The sequence below is a fragment of the Arvicanthis niloticus genome, chromosome 18 (genome assembly GCF_011762505.2).
Source record: "Arvicanthis niloticus isolate mArvNil1 chromosome 18, mArvNil1.pat.X, whole genome shotgun sequence".
Classification (NCBI taxonomy): Eukaryota; Metazoa; Chordata; class Mammalia; order Rodentia; family Muridae; genus Arvicanthis; species Arvicanthis niloticus.
The window spans coordinates 41,597,625-41,619,809 of NC_047675.1; the positions used below are offsets into that span (position 1 = coordinate 41,597,625).

Genomic DNA, 22,185 nt, shown 5'->3' on the forward strand with positions numbered 1-22,185 from the left:
TGCTCAGCCCAGCTCAGCCCTCAGCCTCAGGACTCTAGCCTGGAGTTTGGCTTCTGAGAATCATATTCATATTCATTTTTCTCCTCTCTCCTCTCTTCTTTCTCTCTCCTCTGCCCTCCATCGTTTCTCTTCTCTCCCCTCTACAATCCACCACCCTTTCCATTTATTAAATTTGAATCCTACTTGAGATGCCCCCCGCATACACTCTGACCAAACCATCCTCACCATTATGAAATTTGAACCCTGTTTATCAGGGTCCGGAGCGCCCTTTGCACTCACGCTTCGCTTAATTATTTGGTATTTAGAACTTGGTGGTGGTGGTGGTGGTGGGGCGCAATATCCCAGAGCCCTCCCGGCTCAAGGGTTAAATTTTAAACCGATGTTTTCCCCCTCCGGACAAGTCCGGAAACCCAGAGTGGGGGTGGGGTAAGGTTGTCCCCCTGCCGTTGCAAATGCTAATAACCAGTTCAGTTTTCTAGACTGATTCTTCCAAAGCTATGCAAAAATATTGGGGGGTGAGCACAGGAAAAAAAAACAAAACAAAAAGAAAAGAAACTAACAACTCTTTTTCTAAGATTTTAAAGCGATAGGCAAGTCAGAGAGCGGACGGAGACTGAATTGGGGAAAGCAAGGTTGTCTGAAGCCGCCTTACGTTTGGAAGAATGGCTCACCTGCTTGCTTGGAAATTGGGACTATTGATTCTTTCGAATAATGAAATGCATCTGGTGTTGATCGTATTTATTTTAACTCTACTGAGGGGGGCGTCTATGAGGGTGTGTTAAAAAAAAAAAATTCGAAAAGACAGCAAAAGAATCCAGAGTAAAAACTATTGTTGGATAGAGTTGGTTTTTACCTCAACAGCGCCACCTTTCGGCAAAGGTTAGTTGAAAATTGATCTCTTTGTGGGTTTAAGAAAAGTGTGAAGATGCTGATTTCCCAGTGTGGAAAGAGGCTAGAGGCACAAGAAAGCTAGGTGGACCACATTGAGAGAAGCCAACCATGCAGGGAAGGGGCTCCAGAAACAACGAGCAGGTGCTGCAATCTTTTTTTTTTTCTCTAATGCTTCCTTTCGTTGCTTGGGAAGAGGTCCAGAGACAGTCTTTGAGGATGCTATTCTGGCTGAGAGACCTCTGTGCCTGTTGATGCCATGTAGCAAGGGCCCTAGGCTCTTTCAAAATGCTGGCAAGGTTTTCCAACCCGCTTTGTGGCAATAACCATAGAGTTAAAAGTTCCTTGTAATTCAGTGATATAGGAGACATCTTTCCTAAGCAAAGTTACTGCCGTGGTTTAAACTTGTTTATCTGAAAAGTAATTCTCAGAAAATCCTGACTTCGGAGACTTAAGTCATATATTAAGCCAGTTTAGTGAACATTGCACCTAAGTGTGGTTTCAAACCCGCCCATAGCATTCTTGGCTGTTTAAAAAGAGGTCTTAGGTATCACTCCCTGGCTTGGGACACCAGATTAGACCACTGTTCATTTCTCATCCGCAAACTCTGGCACCCCTCTTGGTGTGTAGGGATGGATGTCTCATTCTAAAGGGCCTGTTGGTATTTTCTAGACAAGCCATTCTTCTTGTACTGTTAACTGCAGAGCTCTTTATAAGGGTGGTTTTGGTTTTATAGGAATGTTTTGTTAGGGTAGAACAAACTCTGCTTAGTTTGGGGAATAAAGAGTGAAGACTGTCAATACTTATTTGACCTAAGAGACTTCAGTCTTTGTTTTCCTCCTTTCAAACCATATTTTACCTAGTAATGAAGTTAAGGGATTATAGTGTACATTCACAGGGGAAGGCAGTGTTTAAGATCACACAAATGTCGTGCTGGTTAGCCACGGTTTTCTAGCTCTTTCTAAAACTTATTAACCACAGACGCCTGAATCTTATGTTTTTGTGTATATGAAATGTGCATCTTTAGAAAGCATTCACTTTTGCGATAATTCTTAGGCATGAAGGTTTTGTTAAACACTATAAAGTATACTCCCTGCCTTTCAAAAAAAAAATGTATGTTTTGGGCCAGGAACATGGAGATGGCTATATTTATAAATAGACACCATCTCATAAACAAAGATGGCTGATGATAGAGACCATGCCCTATAGCTCCATGGTCACATGACCAATTATCAAAAATATGTACTCTTTCTGGACATTCAGGGACTGTGTGTGGCTAGTCAGCTATCATCAGCTGCACTTTTTCTCCCCCTGGTTTATTTTTCATCCTTGCGATTGTTAACCGTAGCATTTTTCTTTCTTCCTGCTTTTGCGGGAGCCTTTTACAACCTCCCACTTTTGTTGGAAGGAAAAAGAAAGGGGAGGTCAGAAATAGTTCCTAAAGACATGTAACTGGAACGCTTTCAAGCTTAGCACTTAGTCCCATCGTTCCCCCACCCCCACCCCCACCCCTTACTTCATTGTTTAGCGATGTGCAGGAGGTGTCTAAACATTTACAGTTTGCTGTTAGCGGCGTTTCTTTGATAACAATTGCAAGCTCTCATTTTAATTTAGTCCCATTCAGGTTCCCGATTCCCCACAATTACAGCAGGCCACAGTGCTTGCGACTTCTTTGCTTACACTGTTTGTTTCGCTTCTAGCCAGGCCAACCTAATCCGAATATAATATGAACCCGGCTCTCATATATACTTCAGCTATCTCAGCCAGCTATATACAGTGATTTAGAAACCATGCGCTTGTCATTATTGACCAATTCAAACCGGTAACATTAAAGCTCCTGCAAGCAATGAATATTTATAAAACGGCTTGGATGGGAAAGGAGGGCATCGGTCTGGCCATAGTAAGAAGGCTTGAAAACATCAGAAAACACAATCATAACTTCGAGTTGATATACATATAGCGTCATGCAAAGCTGAAGGTGTAGAAGGCCCTTTGTGTAATGACAAAGATTGGGAGCTAAAAGGAAGATTTTTTTTTTCCTGATCATGAGTTACTACTGCTCAAATGTATCATGTTTAAATCAGTCATACAGACTCTGAAGTGAACAGGATGGAGCTGGAGAGCTTCTGGGGGCCTTGTTTATGTGCGGGCTGATTTTACAGTGCTGAACTAACTGGTGTCCACTAAATTTCAGTAGGAAACTGGCTCCATTGATCTGAGGAAGAGTTCTGGAGAGGGTTGGAGTGATAAGACATGCTCAGTTCCTAGGTCTAGTGTTAGATAAATCCTTTTAGCCGTCTTCGCTTAGCAGGGTAAGTAAATCACAGACTGCTGTTAGCAGATTCATGGGAGAAAATTAATAGAATCAGACGAGATAATCTGATAACGGTAAAATTGCTGAGGAGACAGTCTTGGCTTGCTTGCATCGGAGAGCAAGAAACAACAGTCTGATTACCCAAAAAGTCGTTATGAATAGGTGAGTTATGGGCGAAATAATCATCAGGGCAATTCAGTCTTTATTAATTTTTCTCTCTTTAAGCAATTCACAGTAGTAAGTTAGAGCCATTCTCTTTGAAGACACACATTTCATAATTTTTATTAGAGGTAATTTATTATTTGCGTTACCTGTATTTACCTCATAATTGAACATTTTGCATTCAAATTTATGTAATGCATTATGCCTGAGAATATATTTCTGCCTGATTAGCATAAATAGTCACTTCATGAATTACTAACAAAGTTTATCTTAAAATATAGGTTTCCTTTTATTAAGCCGAACACAAACATATGTACAATAAATTCAGATCTTTTTTTTTTTTCTGGTGCAGTCAGAGAAAGCAAAGGCTAGACAAACGAGACTCCTCACAAGCCGGCTTACTTCCAACGGTAACATTCAGATGGGGCATTTCAGGCATAGGGTCTGAGGATGGCAGAAGGCTCTCGTCTCAAACAACTCTAAGGTTACTTATTAGAGGATACACACAGCTTCTCGTCACCACCAACAAATATATTCAGATTTCTACCTGGGAGGAGGGAGGACTGGGAAAGCAAATTAGTAGTATTGGCTGAGTTCAGGGATTCGGTTTAGTTTATTCCTATTTTATGTTTTTTTTTTTTTTTTTCCTCTTCGGGCTCCTTTCTTAGAATATCTGTCACGTGGCCTTTCAGGGTTTATAAGGGGTACCGAGAACTCTGCTGTTCTCTGAGATGACACCCCAGGTTTTGCTCATCTCTCTTCCTTTGCTGCACCCAGCAGACCTCAGGCATGACCTGGCTGGTGGAGGCTTTAATTTAATAAATTGCTTTGGGGACACATGACTACCGGAATGAAAGGGTTTCTTTGGGTTTCGGGCAGTAGGCAGAGCTGTAAAATCCAGGAGCTTGGCTCTCTGCTCTTGACATTGCAAATTAACAGATTTCCACACTTGACTCCTTTTGCCCTTTCTTTTGTTGAGGCATAGCTATCCTCTCAGATTTTCCCCCCTTCCTTCAATTAGAGACTGCTTAGTCTCCATCTTTACGTTTTCACCCCTTTTGATCCCATTCTCACTTATATGAGGAAGGGAGGAATTTGTCTCCAAAGCGATCAGTCCTTTAAAGATCTTTATTGTCTTCGAGTTAAACATGTTTTTTTTTTTTTTTTTTTTTTTTAAAAAGAGCCTAAGAGAGATGAGAGGCAGGAGGCCGGGGTGGGGTATTGAATACATACACTGATAAGAAGAATCTTTATGTAGGTCGAGCCTTTCTTGGTGGGTTATTCAGGACACGTTGGTGATGGAGTTAGCCACGCGAAGCGCTGTTCACCTGGTCATAGGATGCTGCATACCCCTTGTTTCAGAGCATTTAGCAGCCATCCAACTTAGGAAAAAGAATGCAGTCCTAGCATAAACCAACTGCACTTAGATGCACTAAACTTGTTTCTGATTGTGTGGGTAGGGGTGTGAGCCAAGGGGGCCTTTACAGCCCTGTTTTGTATTGTTGTTTTGTATTGTTGTTTCTGCATGTATCATGGGTGCCCGGCAGCTTTCTCTTGTACTGTCTGTCCTGTGAATGCCACACTCCATGGTATCCCCCACAGTGCCTATTCTGAAAGAGGGTTCTTCATTCCTACCCAAATAATAGCTACAGTCAGATTGATAGATCTGATCACATTTTATTCTGCAATTTTCTAGCTCTGGTGCGCATACTTTGTTGACTAAGTGTTTGAGTAGAAATAGGATATTGAATAAAAGGAGTGCCAGGCTTCACTTCTATCCCAGGCCCTGGATCCTGTCCTCGGGTGTCAGCTTCTGTCATATTTAGGGTACAGGAGTCTGAGGTTTGCGGAATGGAGTGATAGCATGGACATTGGTCCCTCTTTGTGCTTTCTTCAGAATGTATCCATACTAATCTGGAAAACAGACCCTGAGTACTTCTCTGTTTGAAAAGAATTTTTCTAATGAAATTCCATTTGGGGCAAAGGTGCTTAAAGATACCCAATTTAATAGTTCTCCAGTGGGTAGAGCACATATGAGTTTCTTTCCAAACCAGAAGAAAAGAAAGAAATACTGACTCAGTTTGGGTTGTAACCACTACCAAACTGATGTAGGTATAATTTATTTTTTTATGGAAGAAGGATCCATTGAAGTCAAAGTGCCAAGGATCTACAAGAGTCTCCATGCAATTCCAACGTGTCTGTGCTTGCCTCTGGTGATGAGGGGCTCACTTCCTGTCATTTATGCCTTGGATCCTGCCTAACCATTTTTTTTTTCCCCAAGAGTTTCTGAGGTCATCAAAATGTTGATCGTTGGGCCAGCAAGATGGCTCAGTGGGTAAAAGAACTTCCATGCAGGCAAGCCTGGTGACTTCAGTTCAATTCTAAGAACCCACTGCGGAAAGAAAGAACTGACTCTTGACAATTGTCCTCTGGCCTCCAAGGGTAAGTTGTGACATGTGCATGTTCCTATACAGCATACACACAGATATATGCACGTGAGCACGCACGCATGCATGCATGCATGCACACATACAAATATTAAATAAAAAGTTTAAAGATGCTTTGTGTCTTTTTCTCTTTGAGCACTAGGGTCAAATCCCTTTTCCTATACATTAGTTTTGGTTGTGTGCTCATGTATTTGCGTATATGTATATGTTTATGTACATCAATATGGTTCTCACATGCTGCCAAGGCATGGGGGGGAGGGGCGAGGATCAATATCCTTTCCCTGCCTTTTGCTTTCTCTAAACAGACTGCTAGCCTTTGTCTATCTGGTTTTAAGAGCCATGCTCCCTGGTTGCTGACTCCCGGGTAGGATCCCAGGATCATCACTGCTGCTGTCTGAGGGTTTAAGCCTCTGACCTAACCCTATGTGCGCAAGCAACCTTTCCATCATATAGCCAATGGGATGCTATCCCTGGTCACAGCGTGTCTGCTTCTGTACTGCAGACCAGCATTTCACAAGCTTCTCCATCAGACACATAAGTCCAGGAACTGGTATCACATGTATGGTGATGGTCCCAGGCCCTGGGCTGCTTCTTACATCTCCTGTATGCTGCTACCTTCTTGTGCTCAGAGCCTTGGACAGCCCTCCAACAGAATTAAACAGCAGTCCCCAGAAGGCTCGCTCTTCCTCACTCCAGCCCTTTTCTTGCGTGTCCTCACCTCTTTGGATAAGAACTGTGCTGTCGACTAGTTTTAATTTGCTTCCCAGCTTTGAGTCAGCTGCAAATGAAATTCATGTTCATTTATTTGTTAATGACTTAACCTGCCTAGACTGTGCTGGTGTGCTGGAGATTCTGCCCAGGAAGTGGCTGGTATAGCCTGTGGCCACTGGAGAGCCAGAGAGCTACACAAATGGTTGATTCTCTAAAGTTTTTTTTAAAACTCTGTTGATTTGTTAACACTTCAGGGACCAAAGCCCTGAGCTTCCCAGGAGAGACTGTCCCTTCGTAATCCATCAGTAACTGCAGAAGTGATCCGTTGGGTCATTCATATCCCTCAGTGGACATTTTAAACCAACACAGCCTGCTTGTTAATTGTGTGTGTGTGCATATGCACCTGCCCAGATGCCTCTGTGTGGGTGTGTAATTGTGCATGGGGAGCTGATAAGGCAACTTTATTTGTTAGTCCTCAAGTGCTATCCGCTTTGTTTCTTTACTGTTTGGGGGCAGAGTTTCTTCCTTCCTTCCTTCCTTCCTTTCTTTCTTTCTTTCTTTCTTTCTGGAAAATTTTATATATGAATACTGTAGCTATATTATTTCCTTCCTCCCTCTGCCCCTTCCAACTCTCCCCATGCCCCCCTTATTAAGTGGTTGCTTAGTCTTTCATTATTGCCCCCCCGTCTCTCTCTCTCTCTCTCTCTCTCTCTCTCTCTCTCTCTCTCTCTCTCTCTCTCACACACACACACACACGACACAGGTTCCTATGTGTTGTTGTTCCTATGTATATGTATTTAGGACTCACTGCATGGGACTGGATAACTTAACAGGGGGCATATACCTGAAGAAGATCAATTCAATCTCTCTCAGGGGAACTTGCCAAGTGAGCTAGGCTGACTAGCCAGTGAGCCCCAGAAATCTATTTGTCTCCCTCACAAACATGCACTACTGTAGATGGAGTCTTTTAAGATGTGGCTTTTGGGGACTCAAGCTCACATTCTCATGCTTGCATGGCAGGCTATCCCAACTCTCTCATGGTGACTTTAGTTAATTGTCACATCTGGATGTCTGACACACATCTTGCTGATAGATTCTAAAACAACTTCTATTCTAGATGGCATAGGTACTGCTGCCTACGGGATCATAGATCACTAGGTAACCTCCATAGTTCGCATTAACCTGTGTCTTCATAGTCAAAATCCATAGCAGTAGTCTGAGATCAGGACCTCCGAGAGTAATAAGAAATAGCAAAAACTTGGACGAACTCTGTGTGGGTAACAATGCTTACTGGAGATCAGTTCTTTCCTCTCTGGTTTTGCTTTTGCTTAGATCACCAACTTTCCTGCCTCTTCCCGATGCCAATTTTGAGGGCAGGAGGCTCCAAGGCATTTTCTGGAACAGAAGAGCTCTGAGTGCCATGTGTCTGCCTTTGAATGCAGCTTGTCTCTCTGCTGGTCTCTTAAAGGGACCTAAATGTGCAGTTTTTGCAAAACCTTCCCTCTGAGGCTCACGCCCCCTCCTTTCAGAGAGAGAGAGAGAGAGAGAGAGAGAGAGAGAGAGAGAGAGCAGCAAACAGCGTGTGAGTTATTTATGACCTATGTCTGGTTCATGCCCAAGAGAGTTTGGCGGGAGCTGGGTGGCAGACCTCCGGGGCCCTGGAGAATAGCGGAGACTCTTCAGCGAGGTCCCAGTACCTTGGATCCTGAGGAGCTGTGAAGCAGCCACAAGGCTGGATTGGTGGCTCTGGAAGTCTAGGGTACAGAACAGGGCATGGCCTGAGGACTGTCTCCAAGGTCAGGGCTCATGTCCCATGCCTTCCCCCCAGCAAGGCTTCTTGATGGCATCCTCTGAGACCTCTTTCAGGGTGCAAAATGACTAGATTGGCCAAGAGTTATACCAGGCAATACTGCGGTATGTCCCTCCTCTAACACTTCAAACCTCAACTTGAGACAGGTAACTAAGGTGAGCGCCCACAGACAGGATAAACCACTGCAGAGCATTCATAGGTGACAACAGTTAAGTCAGATACTTTCTTTCAAGTTCACCTAGATGGAGTCTGAAGGGTGGAGCCATCCCTCCTGCATCTCCAAGCTGAGAAGCAGCTGCTGTAAACAGATATCGTTCTGAACCTTCTGTGGTACCATGACAACCAAAAACCTCACAGACTCCTGAGGAGCACTAGCCAGCTACTTCTTAGACCTGGGGGATTGCTTTGATTTGGCACCACACATGCGTAAGAATCCTGCTTTTCCTGGAGCTTAGACTCTTGCCTAGGAATCCCGAGAGTCCTAAGGTAAGTGTCCTGTGCGTTCTTTTGCTACACAAGTTCTCAGTGTGGGGTTCAGAGCACTCTCTCTCTCCATCCCTCCATCCCTCCCTCCCTCTCCTTCTCTCCTGAGTTGCAGGACCTGAGTCATCTGCAGTTCCCTGCCCTCTGTATTTCCTGCCTGCTGTCCTAATTACTGGCTCCAGCAGATCCTTCCTTGTATCTTAGGGTTTCTGTATGAAGGAAGCCTTACCAAGCCCTTTTGAATAATCCCTCCCAGCACAGGCCAGGCATGCAGGGAATGCCTTGACTTCCAGTCTTCAAGACGTCTTGTTACCCTCATGAGCACCAAGAAGCTTAACAAGCAAGACACTTCTTTTTCCCTCCTCTTCGTAAACCCACTATGAGCTCTTGTCATACAGTAAGCATCTCAAGACGTGCTTGTCAAGTGAGAATCACTAAATGACTGCTCCGATCTTGCAAGCAAAACAACAACCCCACCCACAAACAAACAAACAAAAGCAATAACAATAACAACAACAAAAAACTAACTGGAGTATTCCAGAGTAGACAATTTATCTATGTACAGATTCTTAGATAAAGCCAGCCACTCGGCTACAAGTCCGTTTTCACATTCACCCCTCACTGGTCTACCTGGCTGATGCCTTATCTTGTTCCTTGCATAGCCTGTATCTTTGTATGGTGGAATGAGATGGGATGTAGGGTAGAGATGTGCAGGTCCACAGGAGCCAAGACAGAAAGTGATCCATTTTGCTGGGATGTATGGCTGGATGCAGGGAGGGAAGGATGTAAGCAGGCATCTGGGTGTAAGCAAGCTGTATGATGCTGTGAGGGCCCAGCTTTAGGTCACAGCTGCTACCCTGGGGCTTCAAGGCACAGACACCATTTTGTAATCCTTATTTAGTAATTCCAGGCCTGTCCCCATTTCAACATGCCTAGATTCTGCCCATTCCTCCAGGCATGGCTCACGGGTAGTGTTGCACCCAAAGCTCTCAGTGTCTGGCAAGCATTTGATAGAGGTAAACACTATAACTACCAGCTCTGATACCAAAGGTTTTGAGGGTCCTAGCTCTGACACTCTTGGGAGCCACACGGCACAGCTCTGCAAAGCAGCACAGAATGGCCATCAGTTGTGACTGTGATATTTGGTGTGTGACCTTGAAGGTGTGTTCTGGGTGCCTTTCCAGTCTCAGGGTCTCCCTCTGTATAAAGCAAGGCCACACAGCCTTCAGACCTCATGGGCTCAAGTCAAAGGGGGAACCAAAAGACTCATGTGATCCAAAGCTCCAGGGACATTGTTAGACTTGGGTCTGGCTGCAAAGGGTGTTGTGTGCTATCACTGGAACTGGCTTTTCTCCATCTAAGTGAGCTCCAGAACAGGACTCCATGTGGCCAGGATAGCTAGGGTCTCTCTAGCCCTACGTCCTCTAAGGCTGGGTCCAGTAAGGGATCTGAAGCCTGCAGTGAGGGTCTTCAAAGCTGTGGTTTGGGTGGCATTGGGCTGGCTCATTTGTTGGGTCATATGTACACCTCCGAGCCTGACCTCGTGGCAGAGCGATGACAAGTCAGATTGGCTCAGACTTGGACTCAGAAAGTGGGAGGAACAGTCTCCCGGGGAGAGCTCTGAGCTTGTCTCATGGAGCCAGAGGTTCTGTACCCTAAATGACCCTATGGAACTCGCCACCAAATTAAAACATTACTAAGAGGCAACAGGTATCTGACACTCATCCAGAGCTTGACCTTGGTTTGAACTCATTGGGCCAGCCTGTTAATATTGCAATATTGCTCCCTTATAACCATTTGAGTAACGACAAACCTAAGGCACTGCCTGTTTTTATTTGTTTGTTTGTTTGTTTGTTTGTTTGTTTGTTTTTCTGTAGGCAGAGGGCTTTTCTGACATCGTGTGGTGAGCAAATGGTGGCAGTCATGATTCCAGACATGGCTGTGAAGTTCATACTCTTAAAATCCTTTGCAATCTATTGTAAGGAGACAGTCAAGAAAGCATACAGTAAATGCAGAGTCAGACATGACCTGACAGGACCGTTTGCAGTGGAGACTCATGTAGATAGTGTAATAGTCTATGAGATAATTCAGTAAGAGGTCGTGGTTTTACCATGACAGGTAAATGGTAAGCAGGCCATCTCAGTATGGAGCTCAGAGAAGTGTTGCCCTCTTACCTGGTGAGCTAGCTGACCAAATGACTTGTTTTATGTACACAGCATGAGTCCTTTCATCTGAGAGCCTTATTTCTGCAACAACACATTATTGTAAAATTTCTGTATTCCTTTCTGCCTCCAAAGAAAAGCAGAGCAGTCAAGGAGAGAATTGGAAGGAAGAGCCCAGACCCTGGCATTTCATTCGCTAGTGGAAAGTAGGTAAGGATGCCACGCTGACCCTGTGCCACTGCCATAGTCTTCCCAGATGCTCTTGGTGCGAGAAGTCTGGAGAAATTTACTTTACAGACAGGGAGAAAGGGAGTAGATGGAATGTAAGAAATTTTAGCTCCTCTCCCTCTTTGTAAAAATATTTTTCACCTCTTGGGAATTTGCAGAACTATCCCCAAGTTGATGTAGGTGGCACACAAATGTGTTTTGTTTTGCCTGTGGGGTTTGGTTGAGTATCTGGAAGCAAAGAGGAAAGAGGGAAGGGAGATAGCTCAGTTAGTAACACGTTAACCATGCAAGTGTGAGGACCCAAGTTTGATCCCCAGAGCCCATGTAGAAATCTGGATCTGGTTCTTTGCTCCTGGAATCCCAATACTGGAGATAGGCAGAGACAGGCAGATCCCTGCAGCTTGCTGGCCAGCTGGGGTAGCCAACTTAGTGAATTCTAGCTAAGTAAGAGACCATATCACAAGAAACAAGATGAATGATGCTTGAGAGATAATATCCAGGGTGGACCTCTATCCTCATAAGAAGGTATACATATGTGTACACATACCCATTGATATGGCAAACTGAATGTGCACGTGCACAGACACACACACACACACAGATAGACACACACACAAACACAGATACACCCACACACAGGCACACACACACATGTACACACACATACACACAGACACACATATACACATGCACAGAGAGACATACACACACTCACACAGATACACAGACACACACATGCACACACAGAGAGACATACACTCACACAGATACACAGACACACACACACACATACACACATTCACACAAAGAGAGACATACACTCATACAGATACACACACACACACACACACACACACACACACACGCTCACACATGCTTTGCTTTTTTTGCATATTGATGGAGCCACTGCTCTCTTCTGCTATCTCGGGTACAAGTTAATAAGGAGCCCTACATTTCTCCACTTTCCTCTCTGGCTCTTATCTTGGAGCCCAGCGTTATTGGGAAGCCCTTTAGCCAAAGCACCAAAGTCAGTAGAGAACTGCTTCTGAAATCAGGTTCCCATCGAACCAGAGCTGCCTACCTCTCCCTCCCTCCACCATCCTGCTGTGTAATCCTTGTGTGATTTCAGGTCCTTTGGAGTGACTCAGAGTGGAGTCATGAGTGCAACACCCACCGACTTTATTGGAATTTACTGTCAGAGAGAGGTCTGTTCCCCAAAACCGATCTGCAAGTAGCTGCAGGGCCGGTCCTTCTTGGCTGTTGCACAAGTCTGTGCATTTTGTGTGCTTTGGAATTCCATCCTGAACGTGCACACCTGCATGCGTTTCATTTTCTGCTTCTCAGGGAAGTCAGGTTTGACACAATGCCATTTGAAAGAATAACCGAACTCCTAGAAACTTGTACCTCCTTTCCAGTGGCACCAGGGGCATCTGGTGGTGAGGAGGATGCTGCTACAAAGTAATCATGAAGCCTCTCTTTGGAGAAGATGCAGGAGCAATGAGTCCACAACAATACAAACCAAGAATCTGGAACATGGTCAAAGATATAAGTTCTAGTTCTTTCAACTGATAAATGATCAATAGAAGAAAGGGGGTGATGGGTAACAGGGCAGCTGTCATGGACTAAAGGAGATGCTCCTTTAGGCCTGAAAGAGTACTGTCAGCACAGAGTGGTTGCAGCAGTGGCTTGTTGAGGGAGATGAGGCACACAAATTAGCCTTTCCTTGTCTTTGGCTTTACTTCCTTCATAGTCATCCAAGATTTATAAATGCTAAGTAGAAGACATTGAAAGTAATATATATATACACATACATTTATATATGTGTGTGTGTGTGTGTGTGTGTGTGTATGTTTGCAACTGTGCACTAGTTTGAGCACCATAATGAAATCTTGAGACATCACACTTCATCCCACCTAGAATATGAATCACCTCTCCTTTCAGCGTGTCTGCACAGTATGTGCTACCTTTCCATTAATCATTTAGTTGCCATTGGTTACCAAAGTAGTGATCTTCGTGTTTGCATACAGGGTAAAGTACTACCTGTGGTTTCAGGCACTCACCAGGGGTCTTAGAATGTATTTCCCTATAGATATTGATGGGGCAGGGATCAGTAGCTACTGTCTACTGTACTCTGATCCTTATCTGTTATCAACATCTGTACTGTTGCTCTAACAGTGACACCTGCCGATCCCAGCTACTGCCTGGTAAATCTTAGCCCACCCTCCTCCATCACAGACTGATGGGCTCATATTTACTGCTGGGAGAAGTCTTTCCTTGAGAAATCTTTTTTTGTCTGTTTAATGTTAAGTAGCTGATACATCTCCACTCTGTTCAGTGGACCCTGTGGCTTGGCATTTGTGACTAACCATACACAGATGTATCTTAATATTTAAAATGCAGGAGTGAAAGGTCTCCATGTAGGTAGTTATAAGGAATAGATTAGACAGATCTGGATCCTTTACCAGCCTCTCGTAGGCCAATGTGTTCTATCACAACTGTACAATAGTGCAAGTCAGGATTCTGGCACTGTTCAACCCACCTATTCTGCATGCATTCCATGTTCTCTCTCTCTCTCTCTCTCTCTCTCTCTCTCTCTCTCTCTCTCTCTCTCTCTCTCTTTCTCTCTCTCTGTGTGTGTCTGTGTATGTATATGTGTGCACACATGCAGGTATGTGTGAGTGTTTGTGTGTGTGTGTGTGTTGTGATTTTACCAAATTGTGTCTACCCCAGTCAAGACACAGAATGTTCCTGTATCTTGGTTCTTGCAGATTCTCTCCATACTTTTCTCTTTGCTCCTCTACTTGTCCCTGTACTCTGTAAGTGACTGGGGTAGGAGCTCAGGTTTGATGTCTATGTCTTGGTTACAGTTAAATCAGCTCTAAGCCCCCAGAGTTCCTACACAAATAGGAATAGATTGAAATTCTCTCAGAGGTAAGGAGTTGGAAATCCAGAACTTTTTATAGAAAAAAGTTTTGCTGCAAAGGGAAGAAAACCATCAAAATTCCAAAGCACCAAGGGGATATAAACCATAGAGTCTCACTGTAGAAGATTGTAAAGACCCCAGCGAGGAATGAAGGCTTTGCATCATCTTAAAATTCCACTGGTTTGCATGACTCAAACCTGCTTCAAGGAAGGGATAGATTGTGTGTGTGACCAGGAGGGAGTACTACCTCATCTGGAACTGACTCTGTCTCTAATTATTTGTCTATGAGGATGGGCCTCACGTTAACTGTCAGTCACAGACTTATCCCAGGCTTCCTCAGCACCAGGCCAATCTCACAGAAGTTAACTTCCCTTGGACAGTGACATATACACAGACATGTACACAGAGGTGAGCAAGGAATTGGGGTCATTCAATGCAAGACTCACATTTTCTCCTCTCCAGACCATCTCACGATGAACCTTGAAAGAAGTTGCTATGCACAGTTTCCTGGCCCGACTCTTGGGTTCCAACCTACTAATAGCAGACTTTCCAGAGACTGTTTAGAATGGCAATGTGCCATTTTCATGTGCCTGCTATGTGCACAAAACCACATGGGAGACTCCAGGATACCAAACACATTGAAAAACAGACAATAGTCAAGTGTGTCAGGTGATGTTGAGTTCATCGCCTGGGCATGCTGCCGAGATCATAGGTCACATCTTCACTAACTGGCAGCATGTTGTATGTAAGGCCTTGTGATAGTCTCAAGGAGAAAGGGCTAAAAGCCTTTTATCTCTACACCATTTCATCTGCTCATCTATCCATCCATCCATCCACCTATCCATCTGGTATGTTGTCTATCTTTCTGTTCATTTCTACATTCATCCCACCCCTCCACCCACCTATTCGTCAGGTCCTGTCTTCCTGTCCCCTCTTCTATCCATCTGTCTATACACCCAGCCACTCATTACTGTGTGCAGGATGCAGCAATATGGTGCCCAGCTCCACTGGAATGTGAAAATCACCTTAGGGCGAGAGTGGCTTTTGAATGTCTTTGAAATACCTTCCAGACACCGCTCTTTACCACTTAGGACTATGAGAACCAACACTTTAGAATATATGTGGACTGGCTTCTTAGTGGCATCCCCCATATTGGTATTTTCTTCCTTTGTTAAATAACATATTACCTTTAAATTTTGAACAGAAAGTCAAGTTGTTATAGATATGTTCCTTCATACCCAAAATCATTTTACATTTTTTTGGTAAAGTTTTCCAGGAGTGAAACTCTCATAGGATATGTAGTTATGTATCCATCTCTCTCTATATATGTACACACATTTACTTGCATATACACACACATATATGTATATATGTGTATATACAAGCACATATATACATTGTTTCTCTGAGCCTACTCAGATTGCCCACATACTGAATGCACCGTCATTACCTAGCTTACCTATGAAAGACTACAGGGTCTCTTGGGAACCCTTCTGAGAATCTCCAAGGCTTGACTGTGATGCCCACATCTCAGTGATGGACATCCAGGTCAGTGGCTTATCTCCATGAGCTTCTTATTTTTCCGTGAGAACCATCCAATTTGAGTGGAATCTAGCGTTCTCATAAAGGTGTAAAGATGTGTTCTGAACCCAGCCCAGGAGCACAGTATGCTCCCCTGAGACAGTTGTTAGATAAGTCCCTTTCAGGTCTCCTGAAGCTACTAGGGATGAAATCCCATCTGCGAGTCACCTAAACTCTTCCAATAACATGCTTTAACTGCAAGTGCATTTGTTGCTTAATTTTTGCCTGTAGAGGTTTAACACAAAGTTATTATGTTACAGGACAGGATGTTATAGGAAGAGGAAGGAGGATGTAGATACAGACAAGAATGAAGCCAGGGATGAACCCTGTGCTCAAACTGATAGTCTGTTGAGACAGAGAGTAGAGACGGAGACACTGGGATAAGTACATGAGGCACTGACACAGCTGGGTCTGAGTGTTGCACCATGCTTCATAATTTACTAGGTGATCCATGGGAGGCTTTGGCTAAGGGCATGTATCCTTACGTAAGTTAAAGAGTCAAATAGTCCCCAACACATGGTCAACACAGCTTGGGAAAAGCAGTGTTTCTATCGTATTTTAACTGATCTTCCAATATTGTAGATTTCTCCACCAATCTATGTGATGGAGCTGATGCTCAGACAAGCCAGGAGTGGTGATGATGCCTATAATCAAGCACATGGGAGGTGAGGGGAGGGGGATTAGGAAGGGGCTCAAGGATAGCTTTGGTTATACAGTGAGTTTGAGGTTAGCCAGGGACTCAAAAAACCAAACCGTCCCAAACCAAAAAGGACAAAAATGACACTCAGGGGACTTTCAGAAAGGACCCTTTCAGCTCTCTAGGCTTTTCTTACTCATAATAAAATTGCCAACTTTTTGTTGAATGGGCGGACACAAAACATTCTCAACTAGCAGTCTACCATCTGCCCATTCATTCAACATTTTTTTTTTCTCAATTTGTTTTCATGAGAAAGTGTGGCAATGCCTTCTATAATTTCTGGCACAGCGTAGCCTTCAAAACTAGCAATGCTGAGTGTCTCCCTCCTTCCATTTTGAGAAACTCCAATATGCTTGCATGAATAACATCTCTATAGTAGAAGCTGTCCATTGAAACGCAGTCGAATATTCACCTGTGGTTTGCTATCCTAGATACTGACTCCCATCTAATTGCTTTGAAATGTCTAGAAAAGAAAAATTCTCGTCCAAGTCCTGGTAGAGGTCAAGGTTCAAAGTCTCCTAACGATGGGTCTATATTTTCTCCCAACCATCTGCATGGCCTCCTATGCTTTCTTATACTATCTTCATGGTCTCTATATTCTCTCCCACTATATGAATGCCCCACCCCCCATTCTTAGCCACTGTGAGGTATGGCTTGCTTTGGTATGATATGGGCTTCTTACATCGTGTGGAGGTTCCATGACAGGTGAGATCCAGTGCAGAGCCCAACACCTGTGCTCCAGGGACAAATGCATGCTACTGCTGTTAGTATTAATCTGGAGATTTTAGTGGGTGGAATTCATAGACTGTGACTCAGCTTGTTTCTGCTTCTGAGAACCGGAAGTTGAAAGCTGTCCCAACGAGGCAGTTTTGTGGCTTAGAAAGGGAGAGAAAATTATATACCAGAATGACCTTTCCCCTCAAGTGTTGTACAGTGCACAAAACTAATTAGCCAAGCCCTAACTGGGTTGAAGCTGGAGCTTAAAGCAGAAACTTAGTGAGAATGTGACAGTCTACACTGTAGACTCTATAGGATGCCACACTTTACTTTCTCTCAGTAACTTCAGTATTAAATTTATTCAGTTTTCACATGAGATGTCTTGACAGCCAGCTCTTTCTGTGATCTCTAGCCAGCAGCCAGGAAGTTCAGTGGTGGCCTGGGATGATGACGGTCACCATGGTTCTGAGTTCTTCTCTGGTGACATTCACTGTTCATTTTCCTGAGCTGGAAGGCAATAAATAAATAAATAAATAAATAAAACACACACACACACACACACACACACACACACACACACACACACCCCAAAACAAAACATAACAAAAACCTGCCACAATTGCAAACCATAATGAGCTACCTCCTTAGGTAGAAGACACAAAGATCCCTTGGAAGGTATATACATGCTGATGTCTAAGGGGGTGTGCAAGGGAATACTACCTGGGTGAAGAACCTGGGGCTCAGACCAGCTTGTGGTGAGCATCCACCCACACCAAAGATTCTAAATGACTGTGCCGTGTGAGGGTGGAAGTACAGGTTTCAAAAACAAACCCTGCTTCCTCAGTGGTGTGCCTACTGGGAAGCCAAGGCCAGTGACTATATCTGGTTGGGAGCCTAGATCTGCCCAAAACAACTTTTTTCTTTCTTTCTTTCTTTCTTTCTTTCTTTCTTTCTTTCTTTCTTTCTTTCTTTCCTTCTTTCTTTCTTTTTTCTTTTTGCATGGAGGGATAGAGGGCTAACTAACCTTAACACTGTAAAAACCCCAGGAGAGTAACTCCAGGTCAGTTAACTCTTCTGTAGACTATGTGTTGTCGTTGAGACAGGGTCTCACTATATAGGCCCAGCCTGGAACATACGTAGATTAGGCTGGCCTCTAAGTCATAGAGATAACCTGTTTCTGCCTCTCAATGCCTGTATTGAAGGTGAGCGCCGTAACATCTTGCTTGTGCAGACCTAATGATGTTGGAAGATGAAGGAAGTCCTAGTCCAGGTCATTAACTTCCCTGTACTCTCCTCCCGTATCTGCCTTATGTACTGTTCCAGGCCCTGCAGCTTGGTAACTGCAGTTTGCAGCATGCATTGCTGTCCTGCGACCACTTTGCAACCTTTCACTGTAAATCAAGAGAAGGAAGACAAGTCAATGGAGATGGAAGGACGAAGTGACAGGGCTGGTGAGAAAGACTTAGCAGGTAAATGTGCTTGTGACTTTAGTTTTTAGACTCCATGTGGTGGGAGGAGTGAACCAAATACAAAAAGTTATCTACACACACACACACACACACACACACACACACACACACTAGAAGCAACTGGTGATTGAAGACAGAACCTAATTATGGCATCAAATCTGAAGTCACCCCCTCACCCTCATCTACAGCCATCCACTGAATGAGATAAAAAAAACTTCCTTATGTGAGCTCCATGGATGGTCTCTTACTTGAAGCCAAGAACATTCTAATTCACCAGTCTCCTTTAAAGCCCCTCAGCCTTTGCTTCCTAACCCATGCTCCCTGTCACTTCTTGTTGTTCCTTCACAGAGTTAATTAATAACTATCATCTGTCTCTCTGTAGATCCATGAGTTCTTCGAGGGCATGAACGGTGTCTTAACTCTGTTTCCCATAAGGGGCACAATAGCAAAGAGTGTACTAAGTGAATGAATGACTGGATTGATGAGTATGTGAATGGATGGACAGATGGACAAATGGATGGATGGATGGATGAATATATGAATGAATGGGTGGATAAATGGATAGATGGATGGATAAGTACGTAAACAAATGATTGGATCAATGAATGAAATTTTGGAAAACAAGACTGCAGAGGATATAAGGGTGTGTACTGTGGATAGTTTCTGGGTCTCAGGGAACCTTCTTTGTCTCAAGATCCATGGAGAGAGGTTGATCAATTCCTGCTCTAGCCCTGAAGTCTCGTATGAGAACCAAAGTGTGTTCATTCTCCCTCACTATAATGTAAACCAGATTAAACTCTCTCCTCCCCCAAAAGATGACACAGGAAAACTTGACATCTCCTCATGATGAATTACGTGTCCCTGGGTCTTTCTTCATTTTTTTTTTTCTATTTTCATTTTTCATCAGCACAAAAGAATGTTCTCTTCATTTTAGATTTTACCAGAAGTCACACTTGTGTGGATGAAGAGGTTAGATAAGTTTCTTAGTAAAGGAAACAGAACACTTCTTTCTGTGTACACTGAAGACTGTCTGTGGAAGCCAGCCGCCACAAGACACACCACACCCTTTCCACAAGAAACCAAGACTTCGTGGACCCAAGCTTGCCTGTTTTGTCAGTATCTTTGGGGTCAAAGGTAACAGTTTCAGAGCCAAGAGGACTGGAAAGTTTGACCAAAAAGAAACAGGTTTAAATATGTTTTACAAAGCAATATTGTTTCCCAAATTTTATTTCTCTTTCAATTTCAAGCAAACTGTCATGGAGGATAGTGAGTCAAGAAGAGAGTTGTCAAGGCGAAGCCAAGTCAGATGCCTTTACCATTTTCCCCCTATCTTTCTATAAAAGATAGCTTTGAGGCTGGAAGATGGCCCCATGGCTAAGAGTGCTTGTGGCAAAAGTAGGAAGACCTGTGTTAAAATCTCCAGCCCTCACACGACAAACTAAGTGTCGTGGTGCAGACCACTTGGGGCTAGATACAGGACTCACTGGGGCTTTCTGGCTGCCAGTGAGAGACTCCATCTTAAGGAACATGGCAGAGAGTTATACAGCAGGTTACCTTGTGTTTTCTGGCCTTTGTACAAGTACACACACACACACACACACACACACACACACACACATCCATATACAGACCACAGGAAAAAGACATCCTTATTGACTTGTAGGTCAGATACCGGTAATAGGACACACCCATTTGAAAGGTATAATTCTGTGGTTCATTAAGACATTTACAAGATTGAGAACCATGACCTCTGTGCCAGTCTGGAGCAATCTCACTGAAATCTCCTTCTCTATTGGCTGTCACTTCCTTGGCACTCACCAATCTTTTTTTTTTTTTTCTTCTTTCTCTATAGATGCAGAGAAATGAAATCACACCCCTACAATACATCATTCTGTGACTGTGTGATGTCTTTGAGACTTTACCCAGGACTTTATTCTTTCTAAAGGCTCATAGTATTCTACTGTCTTTACGAACCCTGTGGTACTTTAATGTCTCCCATTACTTTTGGGCATTTGAATCCTTGGTTTCCAGATGGTGAAACTCTTTGGGGGAGGTTTAGGATGTGTGGCTTTGCTAGAGGAAGTGTTGTCCCTGGGGGGTGAGCTTTAAGAGTTTAAACCCTCAAGTCACTTCCAGTTAACTCTCTTTGCTTTGTGGATGTGTCCGACTTTCCGAGTTTGAATCCCGTCCCTGTGACTCTCAGTGAGTCTCATGGAAAAAAAAAAAATAAAGAACGTGGGCAGCACAGTCCCATGGGATGAATATTTGTCTCCCTCTGCTTCCTAACTATAGATGCAATATGGCGAGCTGCCTCATGCTCTCACCCCCAGATCCTTTCTACTTCGGTGGACTGTATACCCTTAAATACCATGAGTTCAAGGGTTCTTCGTTTCTTAAATTGCTTTTGTAGGACATTTTACCCCCATTGAGGAAAATCGTTGATACAACTGGCAATCTAAATACCCGACCATTTGCTGCAGACCACTTCTGCCTCTGGGTTCTTTGAAGCAGCATTAGTGTTCAGGTTAAATGACCATGTGTGCCCTGAAGGGCGTTGAGCAACACCTCTGCTCATCCCCACCCCATGGCATCCTCCCTCACCCCCTGGTTATAACAAACCAAAATGTGTCCAGATATGTCTAGATGCCCTCAGGGAGACAGAACTACAGCTGAAAATTACAACCCTATAGCTACTGTCTTGTTCAATGGACACTCAGAGTAGCCAAGGACATTTTCCAGCCTCTGTTCACCAGAAAAGACTTTCCTTCAATTCCCTTTTAACAGAACAGAAAATGACCTATACATTATTGGGAAGAATCTTACTTCACAATGGATTTGGAATCCAAAGGGTGTTATGAATGACTAGGTTAACAAGAGTATTTAATTGACTGGAATTCTTCATTTTTTCTTGAACTTTCTTTCATAAGCACCAAACCAACTCAATCCCCAGTATCTCAACTCAGTTATGTAAGCTCAGCCCTCATAGAAGATTTGTCCTAACAGAAACTTATAGCTGTTTAACACATCCTTCCTCGGAATTAGACCCCTAGGTAGTTATGGTAACAGAACGGAGAAAGGGGTTTCACAGAGAGAGACATGACAAATGGGGTCTAATTTTAGGAATTTTGTGCAAATTTCAACATTTTGTATCTTCCTTTGTGGTCAGCCTTAGGACCAATTCTGAGAGAAATAAGCCCAGTTGCTCCAAGGCAGGTCCCTTCCTGATCTGGGGTGCTGTGGGGATCCTACAGAGCTGCTCCTACTTGGGAGGTGAGACTCGTGCTCTCATCAGGAAGTCCCATGAAAATACAGTTGGCTAAAAAACATTCAAAATGCAAGACCCCACTACCACAGAATCAATAAATTTCCACGATGCATATTAAAATTTTAATTAAAACTCAAAGAAACTTATCAAAACCCTTTAGAGGCCTCCTGGAAGCGGGCGCCTGTGATTCAGCCAGCCGTTTTTACATCCATCAGACCCCAGGGGCCATCTTCCTGGGTTACACCACAGGTTGCAGAGCTGCTATTCTAATGGTCTGATGGTGTTTAGGTAAGGGCTAAAATTATAAACACAGCAGCATTAAAAAAAA

General features: G+C 43.7%; 1 long non-coding RNA gene across 2 annotated transcripts; it reads left to right on the top strand.

The window, feature by feature from the left end:
* The first annotated feature begins 7,267 nt into the window (after positions 1-7,267).
* LOC117723362 (uncharacterized) lies at positions 7,268-20,861 on the top strand. Of its 2 annotated transcripts, XR_013104904.1 has the most exons (5): positions 7,268-8,818; positions 11,113-11,187; positions 18,447-18,592; positions 19,527-19,726; positions 20,445-20,861. It is a non-coding gene; the product is annotated as an uncharacterized LOC117723362 (long non-coding RNA). The 2 variants fall into 2 exon arrangements; XR_004608654.2 differs by lacking the exon at positions 11,113-11,187.
* Positions 20,862-22,185: the final 1,324 nt, after the last annotated feature.